This window comes from Cyprinus carpio, chromosome A3 (genome assembly GCF_018340385.1).
Source record: "Cyprinus carpio isolate SPL01 chromosome A3, ASM1834038v1, whole genome shotgun sequence".
In the NCBI taxonomy this organism is placed as follows: domain Eukaryota; kingdom Metazoa; phylum Chordata; class Actinopteri; order Cypriniformes; family Cyprinidae; genus Cyprinus; species Cyprinus carpio.
In genome coordinates this window covers 35,793,901-35,806,870 of record NC_056574.1, presented here as the reverse complement: position 1 = coordinate 35,806,870, position 12,970 = coordinate 35,793,901, and the positions used below count along the sequence as shown (strand labels likewise).

Here is a 12,970-nt window from a genome sequence, read left to right as displayed (position 1 = left end):
AATTAATTTGGAAAAGCCCGTGTCTTTCACGAGGTTAATAATCCGGCCAATGCTAAAGTTGAACAACTGACAGATAAACAGAACAAGTTCCATAGTTTATTTGATGCCCAGAGAAATGGACAAAAGATTCTCTGAACAAAGGGGAGTGGGGGAGGTCAATATCAAAAGTGAGAGTCGTTATCTTCTGTGGCCGCCAGGCCTCCCTTAAGAACTACAGTGCAGCTCGGCCTCCCGGACTGCCCACCAGATTTTTCAGTTCTGCTGGGAGATATTACCCCGCTCTTCCACCAAGGCACTGTCCATCTGTGACCCCTGTAGCGCTGTCTTAGGGATCTTACATTACTGCCCTTGCAGTTTATTCCACTTTCATGCAGGTCAGCGTTAACCCCTGGACATAGATCTTCTGGCGTTTTTCAGAGACAACAAACAGGTCAGGTTGTTTACTGTCATTAGTTACTTAAACCTGACCTTTCTTTGCCTTCCGCCTTGTTTTAGTTGCCTTCTGGAATTTTTCACAGCTGCCGTTGAGCCGTAATTGCTTGTAACCTGTCACTTCGACAAAATTCTAAAGTGCTTCCATTAATACCCGTTAATAAAATGCGTAGATCAGCAGCCGCTGAAAAGGGAACTTTTTGTGTAGTTTAGATATGTATATGTTATATATCGAATATGCTCGACTGCTTTACAACTGCAATACGGCAAGCTGGCGACTGCACCTCAAGCAACAAGACGCGCATGGATGAATCGGGTTGCAGAGAATGCAGCTCGTGTAAGGTGCTCCGGTTTCAGCCCCAGCAAGCACGTACAGCTGGATAAGAACATCGCACGGCCCTAATTGAAAAATTCGGGAAGGCCTAACGTACCAAGAGACACCGCATTGAACCCGGGCCAAGGCCACCTGAACCACCAATCGGAGCGCCCATGGGCAAACCAGCTGCCACCGCCTGACGTAAAAAGAGCAAACAGCTGCCTGATTGGCCGGGTCGGACCGGGTCTCCCGCGCTGAGCGAATTCTTACCACTGAACCAAGCTCGGGAGTCCGCTCAGACTTGCTCGCAATGCAGTAAACTCCAATTAATTTGAAAAGGACGTAAAATTGCTTACTGTGGAGGCTACGAGCTCATGTTTGAAATCAAATGCCAATGCAAATTACGACAATTGTACCGTTGCACAACTGACAGATAAACAGACGACGGGTTCCTAGGTTGTTTACCGAACAGAAATTGGTCACATCAGTGTCACAACGTAGGTAGCCTACCCCAAATCGAGTACAGGAGGTTGGGCGTATCTCCTCGGTGTTCACATTGCAAAAGGCAGAAGAACTCCCATTATTCGAAAGTATGCGCCAGCTTCCAGTATCAGAAGGCCGCTCACATGTTGGCCATCAAACCGGTAAAGGCCTCCTGCGAGACCGGCTATCAGACCTGGTTCTCCCGCTTGGAGAGGCGAGAATCTCTCCACTGAACCACCAATGCGCTACTTTGCTGTAAGACTAGCGCACATGGTTGTCGCAATAATATTACAAGAGGTTACTTTGGCCACAAACGCATCTTTCAGGAGGGTATTATGCAGCCAATGCTAAGAGTGTGAACAACTTGATCTAGATGAACAGACAAACAAGCTGCATTGTAGTTTATGAACAGAGAAATGGACAAAAGATCTTCTCGAACGCAAGGGGAGTGTGGGAGGTCAATATCAAAAGTGAAGAGCTCGTTATCTTCTGTACTGGCTCCGCCCATCGCCGGTAAGAAACTACAGTGCAGGCTCGAGGAATGTTTCTCCGGACTGAGCCAGAATTGTTGGTAATTCATGGCCTCTAGTCTATGCTGCCTGCGCTTAACACGGAAGGCACTGTCCATCTCCGAAATTAGGAAGCTACGATTGTCCTTTTCACTAGTCATAATGTCTGCTATACGGGTTATTCCACATAGTATGCAGAATGCTCGTCTACCTCGGACAAAGATCAGCTGAGCGTTTTTAGAGACACAACAAGCTCAGTTCAACGGCGGTCTGATTGCATCAGTGACCTAAGAATGAGTACCTCCCTTGCATTGTACGCATGATACGTAGGTACTGCTGGATTCATCACAGCCACAAAGCGGTACAGTAATTCCGTTAATTCATGGCGAACTGACCACCAAGTGCGTAGTGTCCATTAATTAAGCGTGAATGCGGGGGGGGGGATTCTGAAGCGAACCACCACTTTTTGGCAAAGCTTTACGACCTAGCTAAAATTCCAGAATCTATGTTCGAAAGCACCAACAGGACCATCATTCTAAGGAACATTACGATTCGAGTCCTTCAAGGCAAGAAAAAGCACACCCGCAATTGTTGAAGTACCAAGAGGCTCCGCTGTGCATTGGCAAGGGAATCGTGACACCGGGTCGCTCCCGCCGTGCAAAGGCGAGTCGTCAGGTCTACTGAACCAATCCTTACTGGAACCACTGAATTGACTCACCCCATGCCTTGCGAACCTATGAAGTGATAAAGCGTGACGCTGACTTCTATTACAAAGCGAATTCCTATCGGATAATAAAAGGAGTATCTTCGAGATTACGAAACGGGCCATGTGAAAACCCCAATTGTCAAGTGCTCACACTGCTGACGTTAGGCCGGGCATCGGACCAGATCTCCCTCGCATGGCAAGCAAGCAATTCTAACACTGATAACCACCAATGGAACCCCAGCGCAAAGGTCTCGCAGTAGCAAAACACAGCTCACCAAATTGCCACTTTCTGGAGTAAAGAGAACACAATGGCCGGGAATACCCGGGTCTCCAGCGCGGCAGTGGTAATTTTCTACTCTGAAACCAATGATCGGACGTCAACAGTCAGCCTTGTTCTCACATGGTAAACTACTGTCAATTGCTATTCTGGTTGGTGTAAAAATTCAGGAAGATATGGAAGGCGTATCAACTCTAGTTTGAAAATCAAATGTCTGTTCCACATGTGCACTCTCTCTATCACACAATGGTGCTACCGTTAAACAACTGAGAGATAACTGAAGACTTTCGCGGGGGTGCGGGGCATTTGACGAACAGAAATGGTCTCATCAGTGTCTGAACGTAGGTAGCACACACCCGCCCAAAATGAGTTACCAGAATGGATCATGCGAATAATATCTTAGTGGAACATGGCTGAACAAGGCAGCTGAAGCTACATCTTAAGCAAATTAGGCGCCAGCTTCAAGGATCGTTTGAAAAGAAGGCAACACAATATGACAGAAACAGATAAAGGCTTCCTGCAATTGGCTGGGAATCGGACCCGGGTCTCCCGCGGTGGCAGGCCAAGGTCAAAGCAGGTGCGAATTGTACCACTGAACCACCAATGCGCTACATTGTGCAGGGAGACATGCGCACCAATTTCTACAAAATGAATTTGGAAAAAGACGTGGTCTTTCCGCGGGTATTAGCGGCCAAATGACTAAAGTTGAAACAACGGAGACAGGTTAACAGAACCCCTCGTGGATTTCTATAAGGTATTTGATGAAGAGCATGAATAAGGAACAAAAGAATATCTAGAACAAGGGAGAGAGTAGGTGAGTGGGCAATATCAAGTGCAAGAGGATCGTTATCTATCTGTGCCCGCCCCGGCTCCCTTAAGAACTACAGTGCAGCCTACGGCCTCCCGGACTGCACCCAGATGTTTTTTTTTTGTTTTTTCAGTTCTTGTGCAGGGAGATATTACCCCGCCTTTCCACCAAGGCATGTCCATCTTGTGACCCTGTAGCGCTTGTCTTAGGGGGATCTTACCATTACTGCCCTTGCAGTTTATTCCACTTTCATGCAGGGTCAGCGTTAACCTGGACATAGATCTTCTGGCGTTTTTCAGAGACAACAAACAGTTCAGTTTACTGTCATTAGTTACTTTAACCCTGACCTTTCTTGCCTGCGCCTGTTTACGTGCCATTCTGGAATTTTTTCACAGCTGCGTGAGCCGTAATTGCTTGTAATTCATCGAACAAATTCTAAAGTGCTTCCATTAATTACCGTGTAAAAATGTGGCGGCACCCTGAAAAGGGAACTTTTTTTGTGTAGTTTAGATATGTATATATGTTATATATCGAATATGCTCGACTGCCTCAACAAGACGAGCAAGGTTGGAAATGCAGCTAAAGCTCCCTCAAGCAAGAAAAACACACCCACCCTAAAAATGAAAAGGAGGCCGTCCTTGCATTGGTGGCCGGGAATCGGACCTCCGGGTGTCTCCCGGGCGTGGCAGGCGAGAATTCTACAACACCACTGACACCACCAATTGAATTCGATTAAAGCAGGTGAATTTACTGGGATTCAGTAAGGGTTTGCGAAGCCCCGCTGAAAAGCACAGTACTAGACTGGATTTATGAGAGAAGCGAACCTATCGCGACCAGCACCACACTCTCAAAAGGAGCTCCTCTTCGAGCCAATTACGATTCGGTTCTCATTTGAAAGAACCCCAATTGTAAAGTAACAAAAGAGACAACACGTAACCGCTGTGCATTCTGGCCGGATCGACACCCGGGTCTCCTCCCGCTTAGGGAATCGACAGTTCTAAATTCCACTGAACCACCAATGCGTAAACCCCCAGCGCAGAGTTGCACCATGGTTGCAAACACAGCTGCCAACTGTATAAAGAACCCCAGAAGCCTGAACGTAAAATAGAACAGCTGCTGCATTGGCCGGGAATCGGACCCGGGTCTCCCTTGTGGCAGGCAAGAATTCTACCACTGAACCACCAATGCTCGGAGTCAGCAGCTCAGCCTTGTTCTCACAATTACAGTAAACCCCTGTCATTGCTTGCTGCGTTGTAAACGTAAAAATTGCTTACCGGAAGAGATGGAAGGTCTACGAACGATCATTTTGAAAATCAATAATGTCTGTTACCAGGGCAATATATCGACAATTGCTCATGCTACCGTTAACAACCTGAGAGATAAACTGAAGACTGAAGATGTTTTCGCGGGGCATTTGGTACGAACAGAAATGGTCTCATCAGTGTCTGAACGTAGGTAGCCACAAAACAAATTAGCCACACCGCCAAAATGAGTACAGAATGGATCATGCGAAAATCCTTAGTGGCACATGGCTGAAAAGAAAGGCTAAGATCGAAGCTCCGCCTAAGCAAATTATGCTGCAGCTTCAAAGGATCGCGTTTGAAAGAGCAACACATTTTGACATAACAGATAAAGGCTTTCTCTGCATTGGCCGGGAGAGTCGGAAGAATCGGAACCCGGGTCTCCGGTGGCGAACTCTGGGCAGACCGAGAATTTCTACACCACTGAACCACCAATGCCGCACGTCTACTTGTGCTTGAAGATGCCGCAATTCTACAAAATCTAATTTGAGTTGGAAAAGACGTCTGTCTTTTCGACACGAGAGGGTATCCCTATCGGTCAACAATGCCTAAAGTGTGAACAACTGAACAGATAAACAGAACAACAAGTGAGTTCCATAGGGTTATTTGAGTATGATCAGAATTGACTAAAAGAACATCGACAATGGAATGGAAGATTCTCTGAACAAAAGAGGAGTGGAGTGGGGGGGAGAGTCAATATCAAACAAGTGTTCAGAGTTCGAGAGATCATTCTTCTGGGTGTGCACACACGCGCCCAGCTCCCCTTAAGAACTACAGTGCACAGCTCGGCCAGGGTCCTGCACTCCCGCGACCTAAAGCCCTCTGCACCAGATCAATTTTTTCAGTTCAATTGACTGGGAGATATGCTTAACCCCGCTCTTCCCACCAATAGCCACTGATCCATCTTGTGACCCTGTAGCGCTGTCTTAGGGATCTAGTTACATTACTGCCCCTTGCAGCGAGTTTAGTCCAATTTCCACTTTTTGTATCCAGTGCCAGGGACATAGCTACCTGGTACATAGACATGATATCTTCTGGGCAGGTCTCCGTTTATTTCAGAGCAACAACAAAACAAGGTTCAGTTTTACTGTCATTAGACTTACTTTAACCCTGACCGTTTTTGCTTAAGCCTGGCCGACACCTGTTTATTGTCCTTTCTGAATTTTTCACAGCTGCTGCAAGGAGCCTACACAATGCTGCGTTTGTAATTCATCAAACGTAATTCTAAAGTTGCTCATATCATAATTCTACCGCGTAGGTTGCTGGATTTACCCGGTAAAAATGCAGTGGAACACCCTGAACAAAGCCCGGTCAACTTTTTGTGTGTAGTTTAGATATGTATATGTTTTATATTATCGAGATATGCCCTCGACTAACCCTCAACAAGTTACTGGCCACACAACAAGACGCGCAAGGTTGGAAATGCAGCTGGAGCTCCCTCACAAGCACTGAAAAACACACCCTAATGCAAAAGGATGCGCCGTCCTTGCATTGGCCGGGAATCGCCACCCGGTCCGACGGAAGTCTCACCGCGTGTAGGCAGGCGAGAGAATTCTAACCACTGCAACCACCAACTGCTCGAGATTACAACGTGAATTTCGACTTGGGGATTCAGGTGATTGCGAAAAGCGGAATTCCCGCTGAAAGCACGACGTTTTCACAGACTCAAGGATTATGAACGTAGAACCTATCGCAGGCATTGTTCTCAAAAGTAGCTCCTTCGAGCCCAATTGCGATTCCGACCAGGACTTGGTTTCATTTGAAAGAAAAGCACCCCCCAAATTACGTAAAAGTAAACACGAGACACAGACACCAAGCTTGTGCATTGGTGCCGGGCGGGAATCGAAACCTCGGACGGTTTCTCCCCTTACGTCCCTTCCTTCTAGCTTGGGACAAGCGACAGTTTCGTACCACTGACACCACTCACCAATTGCGACGTTAATCCCACAGACCGCAGAGCATCAGCGCAATATGACGAGAGAGGTTGCTCAAAAGCCAGCCTGCTCACTTTATAAAGAGGACAACATGAAGACGGACTGACGTATTAAGATAAGAACAGCTGCGTGCAAAACATTGGTGCTGGGATGATTCGACCAATCCCGGTCGTGCTCCTCAATTCGCGAGGTGAGCAGGACATCCAACACTAAAGCTTAACCACTGAACGATCAAAAAAGCTCCGGATAGCATCAACAGTCAACCAGCTCGATTGCTTTGTCATCACACTTACAGTAAAACCCTGTCATTGCATTGCTCAGGGTGTGAAAATTGCTTACCGCGAAAAGCCAGGAAGCGATTAGGAAGGAAACTACGAACTCACTCTTGAAATCAATGTCAACTCTTGTTACCAGGGCAATATACGACAATTGGCTAACGAAACTTCATTTTAAACAACTGAGATCAGATATGAAGACTGAAGACAATGATCAGCAATTGCATACGCCATGTTGACGAACAGAAATGTAGTTTGACAGTGATCATACGCAGTGGCATCCTTGAGACTAGCAAACAATCGCCAAAGTGTTGGGTCCAGCTACCAACAGCCGCCAAAAATGAGTACATGAAGTGAGATCAGTGAAACCCGAAGGGCACGAATGTGAAGCTCCCTTAAGCAAATAGGCTCGTAGCAGCCCAATTGGATCGCATGAAAGGCAAACCACATTCGGACCGGGAAGCTTCAGGCTTAAGCAAGCAAATTGAATGCACGCAGCTTACCAACAGAACCAGGATCGTTCTGTTGAAGATGAGCAACAATACATTTGACGCATAGACACATCACGAGGTTATAAGGCTTCTGCTAAGTGGGCACGCGGACAGGAATCGGGACCGGGGTTCTCACTCCGCCCTAAGTGGCAAGGATGAGGTCAATTCTAGGCCAGGATCGTTACTTCCACAATTGCGAACCTCAGTTACGCTGACTTTGTGCCTGAAACTCCGCAATTTGCCTACAAAATATAATTTGGTGCGGAAAAGACGTGCTTCTTTCACAGCTGCACCTGGTATTATGACCGGCCAAATGCATCGAAAGTTGAACAACTTGACAGATCCACATAAACAGATTCAAGTTCCATAGATATTTGATCAGAGACCAACAAACAGTTCGACAAAACCTTCATCTCTGAAACCACAGGAGGGGTAGTAGTGGTCGGATAAACACCACCATAGCTCAAATTTGGTGAGATTCGTCAGAGACTTATCTTCTACAAATGTGGAACCCGCCATACGTAATTCCCTGTAATCGAACTACAGTTAGCAGGACGTCGCGTACCTCCGGTCACGCTGACTGCAGGCCAGATTTTTGCAGTTGTTTGCTGAGTGGAGATTATACTTACCCCGCTACTGACCTAACCGACCAAGGCATGCACTGTCCCCATCTGTGACCCGACTGCTAGTCGCTGAAAAGGAGGGATTTCTTTGGCAACCCATCGGACCCGGGTCTGCCCGCTATAGGCGAGAGTTTATTCACCACTTTCTCGATGCAGGTCAGCGTTAACAACCCTAGGACAGTAGATCTTCTGGACGTTTTTATCAGAGCCAACAAAAACAGGTCCTTCGAGCCAGTTTACTGTTTTCATTTAGTTTACTGTAAGTAAACCCTGAGACACCTTTCTTGGCCTGCCGCCGTATGTCTGTTTTATATATTGCCTTCTACCACTGAATTTTTCACAGAGCTGCGCGTGGAGACCGTAACACTGCTGCACGTAATATATTCAGAATCCGACCGACGTAACATTCTAAAGTGCTGCCAGTAATGGCTCGCCAGGGTCTCACGCGTGGAGGCAAGAATTCTACCCTGAAAAAAATGCTCGGCAATGCCGATCAGCCTTGTTCGCAACTTACAGGGCCCCCTGTCATTGCTTTGTGAAAGCTTTTTAGTAGCTTCGATATGTGATATGTAAAATATATCGAATATGCTCGACTGCTGCCCTCAACAAGACAAACAAGGTATGGAAATGCAGCTAGTTCGCTGGAGCTTTGAGCTCCAGAAAAGCAGGAAAAAACACCCTTACTCAAGTGAAAAGGCGTAGGCCGTCAACGGAAGACGAAAAATGCATGGATGGATAGCCGGGAATCGCGTGGCCATGGCTGCGGGTCCTCCCGGGCGTCCCTAAGCAACTTATTTCGGCTATAACTGTGTGGATGACCAATTCTACCACTGAACCACCCAATGCTCGATTAAAGGTGAATTCAGAACTGGGTTTCAGGGTTTGCGAAGCCCCACGAGAAGCACCGCTGAAAAGCACGTACAGACTGGATTTATCGGAGCAACCTATGCCGCGCGGCAGTACACACTCAAAAGTAGAGCTCCTCCTCACGTTTTGGCCAATTACGATTCGGTTTCACATTTGAAAGAACCCCAATTGTGTAAAGTAACAAGAGACACCCGCTGTGCGTTTGGCCGGGAATCGATATTTTCCGCGGTACCCAGTTCTCCCGCGTTTGGGAACTCGACAATTCTACACACTGAACCACCAATGCGTAAACCCCCCAGCGCAGTGATGAGGTGCGCATGGTTGCGAAACACAGCTGCCACTTATAAAGAACCAGAAGCCTGACGTAAAAGAGAAACCAGCTGCTGCATTGGTCCCGGGGAATCGGACCCCGGGTCTCCCCCAGCGTGGCAGGCGAGAATTCTACCACTGAACCACCAATGCTCGGGATGCTCGGAGTCAACAGGCTCTCAGCCTTGTTCTCACAATTACAGTAAAAAACCCTGTCAGTTGCTTGCTGGTGTGTAAAATTGCTTACCCGGAAGAGATGGAAGGCTAAAACGAACTCATTTTGAAATCAAATGTCTGTTACCAGGGCAATATCGACAATTGCTACCGTTAAAACAACTGAGAGATAAACTGAAGACGTTGCGCGGGCATTTGACGAACAGAAATGGTTCTCATCAGTGTGTCTGAACCGTAGGTAGAGCCACACCGCCAAAATGAGTACAGAATGGATCATGCGAAAAGCCTTAGTGGCACATATGGCTGAAAAGGCAAGGCCGACGAAGCTCCCCTAAGCAAATTATGCTGCAGCTTCCGGATCGTTTGAAAGAGCAACACATTTAGACATAAACAGATAAAGGCTTCCTGCATTGGCCGGGAATCGGACCCGTGGGTCCTCCCGCGTGGCAGGCGAGAATTCTCCTACCTACCACTGAACCACCAATGCGCTGAACTTGTGCTTGAAGATGCGCAATTCTACAAATTAATTTGGAAAAAGACGTGTCTTTCACGGAGGGTATTATCGGCCAATGCTAAAGTTGAACAACTGACAGATAAACAGAACAAGTTCCATAGGTATGTATTTGATGAAGAGAAAATGGACAAAAGATCTCTCTGAACAAAGGGGAGTGGGGGGGAGGTCAATATCAAAAGTGAGAGTCGTTATCTTCTGTGGCCGCCAGCTCCCTTAAGAACTACAGTGCACAGCTCGGGCCTCCCGGACTGCATGCACCAGATTTTTCAGTTCTTGCTGGGAGATTATTACCCCGCTCTTCCACCAAGGGCACTGTCCATCTGTGACCCTGTAGCGCGCTGTCCTTAGGGATCTTACATTACTGCCCTTGCAGTTTATTCCCACTTTCATGCAGGTCAGCGTTAACCCTGGACATAGATCTTTCTGCGGGCGTTTTTTCAGGAGACAAACAAACAGGTCAGTTTACTGTCATTAGTTACTTTTAACCCTGACCTTTTCTTGCCTGCCTGCAGGTTGTTTATTGCCTTCTGGAATTTTTTCACAGCTGCGTGAGCCGTAATTGCTTGTAATTCATCGGACAAATTCTAAAGTGCTTTCCATTAATTACCCGTAAAATGCTCGGCACCCTGAAAAGGGAACTTTTTTGTGTAGTTTAGATATGTATATGTTAGTATATCGAAATATGCTCGACTGCCTCAACAAGACGCGCAAGGTTGGAAATGCAGCTGGAGCTCCCTCAAGCAAGAAAAACCCACCCTAATGAAAAGGAGGCCGTCCTTGCATTGGCCGGGAATCGGACCCCGAACGGTCTCTCCCGCGTGGCAGGCGAGAATTCTACCACTGAACCCCCAATGCTCGATTAAAAGGTGAATTTACTGGGATTCAGGTTTGCGAAAGCCCCCGCTGAAAAGCACGTACAGACTGGATTATGATGGAGAGAAACCTATCGCGGCACACATTCCAAAAGGAGCTCCTTCGAGCCAATTACGATTCGGTTTCATTTGAAAGAACCCCAATTGCTAAAGTAACAAGAGAGACACCGCTGTGCATCGTTTTGGCCCGGGAATCGAACCCGGGTCTCCCGCTTCCCCCCCCCCCCACCCCGGAAGCGACAATTCCTACCACCCCCACTGAACCACCAATGCGTAAACCCCCCCAGCGCAGAGGTGCGCATGGTTGCAAACACAGCTGCCACTTATAAAGAACCAGAAGCCTGACGTAAAAGAGAGAACAGCTGCTGCATTGGGCCGGCGAATCGGACCCCGGGTCTCTCCCGGCGCGGCAGGCGAGAAATTCTACCAGGTGCCATACCACCAATGCTCGGAAGTCGAACAAGCCATGCATACCCACAGCTTGGTCCTGCAGATGACTTTGTTCTCACAATTACAGCCAGCTAAAACCCTGTCATTGCTTGCTGGTGTAAAATTGCATTACCGGAAGAGATGGAAGGCTACGAACTCAATTTGAAATCAAAATGTCTGTTACCAGGGTCAACGGCCAATATCGACGAATTGCTACCGTCTTAAAAAACACGAATGACGAGATAAACTGAAGACGTTTCGCGGGCATTTGACGAACAGAAAATGTCCTCATCAGTGTCCTGAAACGTAGTTAGCCACTTTTCCACCACCGCCAAAACGAAGAGTTACAGAATGGATCATGCGAAAATCCTTAGTGGCACATGGCTGAAAAGGCAGCACGGCATTGCGTTGAAGCTCTCCATTCCTAAGCAAATTATGCTGCAGCTTCAGGTAGATCGTTTGAAAGAGCAACACATTTGACATAACAGATAAAGGCTTCCTGCATTTGGGGCCGGGATTTCTTCGTTTTTTGAGGACCCTGGGTCTCCCCCCCGTGGCAGGGCGAGAATTCTACCACTGAACCACCAATGCGCTACTCGTGCTTGAAGATGCGCAATTCTACAAATTAATTTGGAAAAGACGTGTCTTTCACGACGTGGGTATTATCGGCCAATGCTAAAGTTGAACAACTGACAGATAAACAGAACAAGTTTTCCATAGGTATTTGATGAAGAGAAATGGACAAAAGATTCTCTGAACAAAGGGGAGTGGGGGGAGGTCAATATCAAAAGTGAGAGTCGTTATCTTCTGTGGCCCGCCAGCTCCCTTAAGAACTACAGTGCAGCTCGGCCTCCCGGACTGCACCAGATTTTTCAGTTCTTGCTGGGAGATATTACCCCGCTCTTCCACCAAGGCACCTGTCCATCTGTGACCCTGTAGCGCTGTCTTAGGGATCTTACATTACTGCCCTTGCAGTTTATTCCACTTTTTCATGCAGGTCAGCATTAACCCTGGACATAGATCTTCTGGCGTTTTTCAGAGACAACAAAACCAGGTCAGTTTACTGTCATTAGTTACTTTAACCCCTGACCTTTCTCTTGCCTGCCGCCTGTTTATTGCCTTTCTGGAATTTTTCACAGCCTGCGTGAGCCGTAATTGCTTGTAATTCATCGAACAAATTCTAAAGTGCTTCCATTAATTACCCGTAAAATGCGGCACCATCCCTGAAAAGGGAACTTTTTTGTGATAGTTTAGATATGTATATGTTGTATATCTTCGAATATGCTCGACTGGCCTCAACAAGACATACAGACGAGGTTGGAAATGCAGCTGGAGCTCCCTCAAGCAAGAAAAAAACACACCCTAATGAAAAGGAGGCCGTCCTTGCATTGGCCGGGAATCGGACCCGGGGTCTCCCGCGTGGCAGGCGAGAAAATTTATACCACTGAACCACCAATGCTCGATTAAAGGTGATTTTTACTGGGATTATTCAGGTTTTGCGAAGCCCCGTCTGAAAAGCACGTACAGACTGGATTATGAGAGATGAACCTATCGCGGCACACTCAAAAGGAGCTCCTTCGAGCCAATTACGATTCGGTTTTCATTTGAAAGAACCCCAATTGTGAAGTAACAAGAGACACCGCTGTGCAT

At 47.2% G+C, this 12,970-nt stretch overlaps 1 non-coding gene across 1 annotated transcript; it reads right to left on the bottom strand.

Moving 5' to 3' along the window:
• Positions 1–9,911: 9,911 nt before the first annotated feature.
• Positions 9,912–9,992, bottom strand: trnag-gcc. Its single transcript has one exon. It is a non-coding gene; the product is annotated as a tRNA-Gly (tRNA).
• Between the last annotated feature and the right edge of the window lie 2,978 nt (positions 9,993–12,970).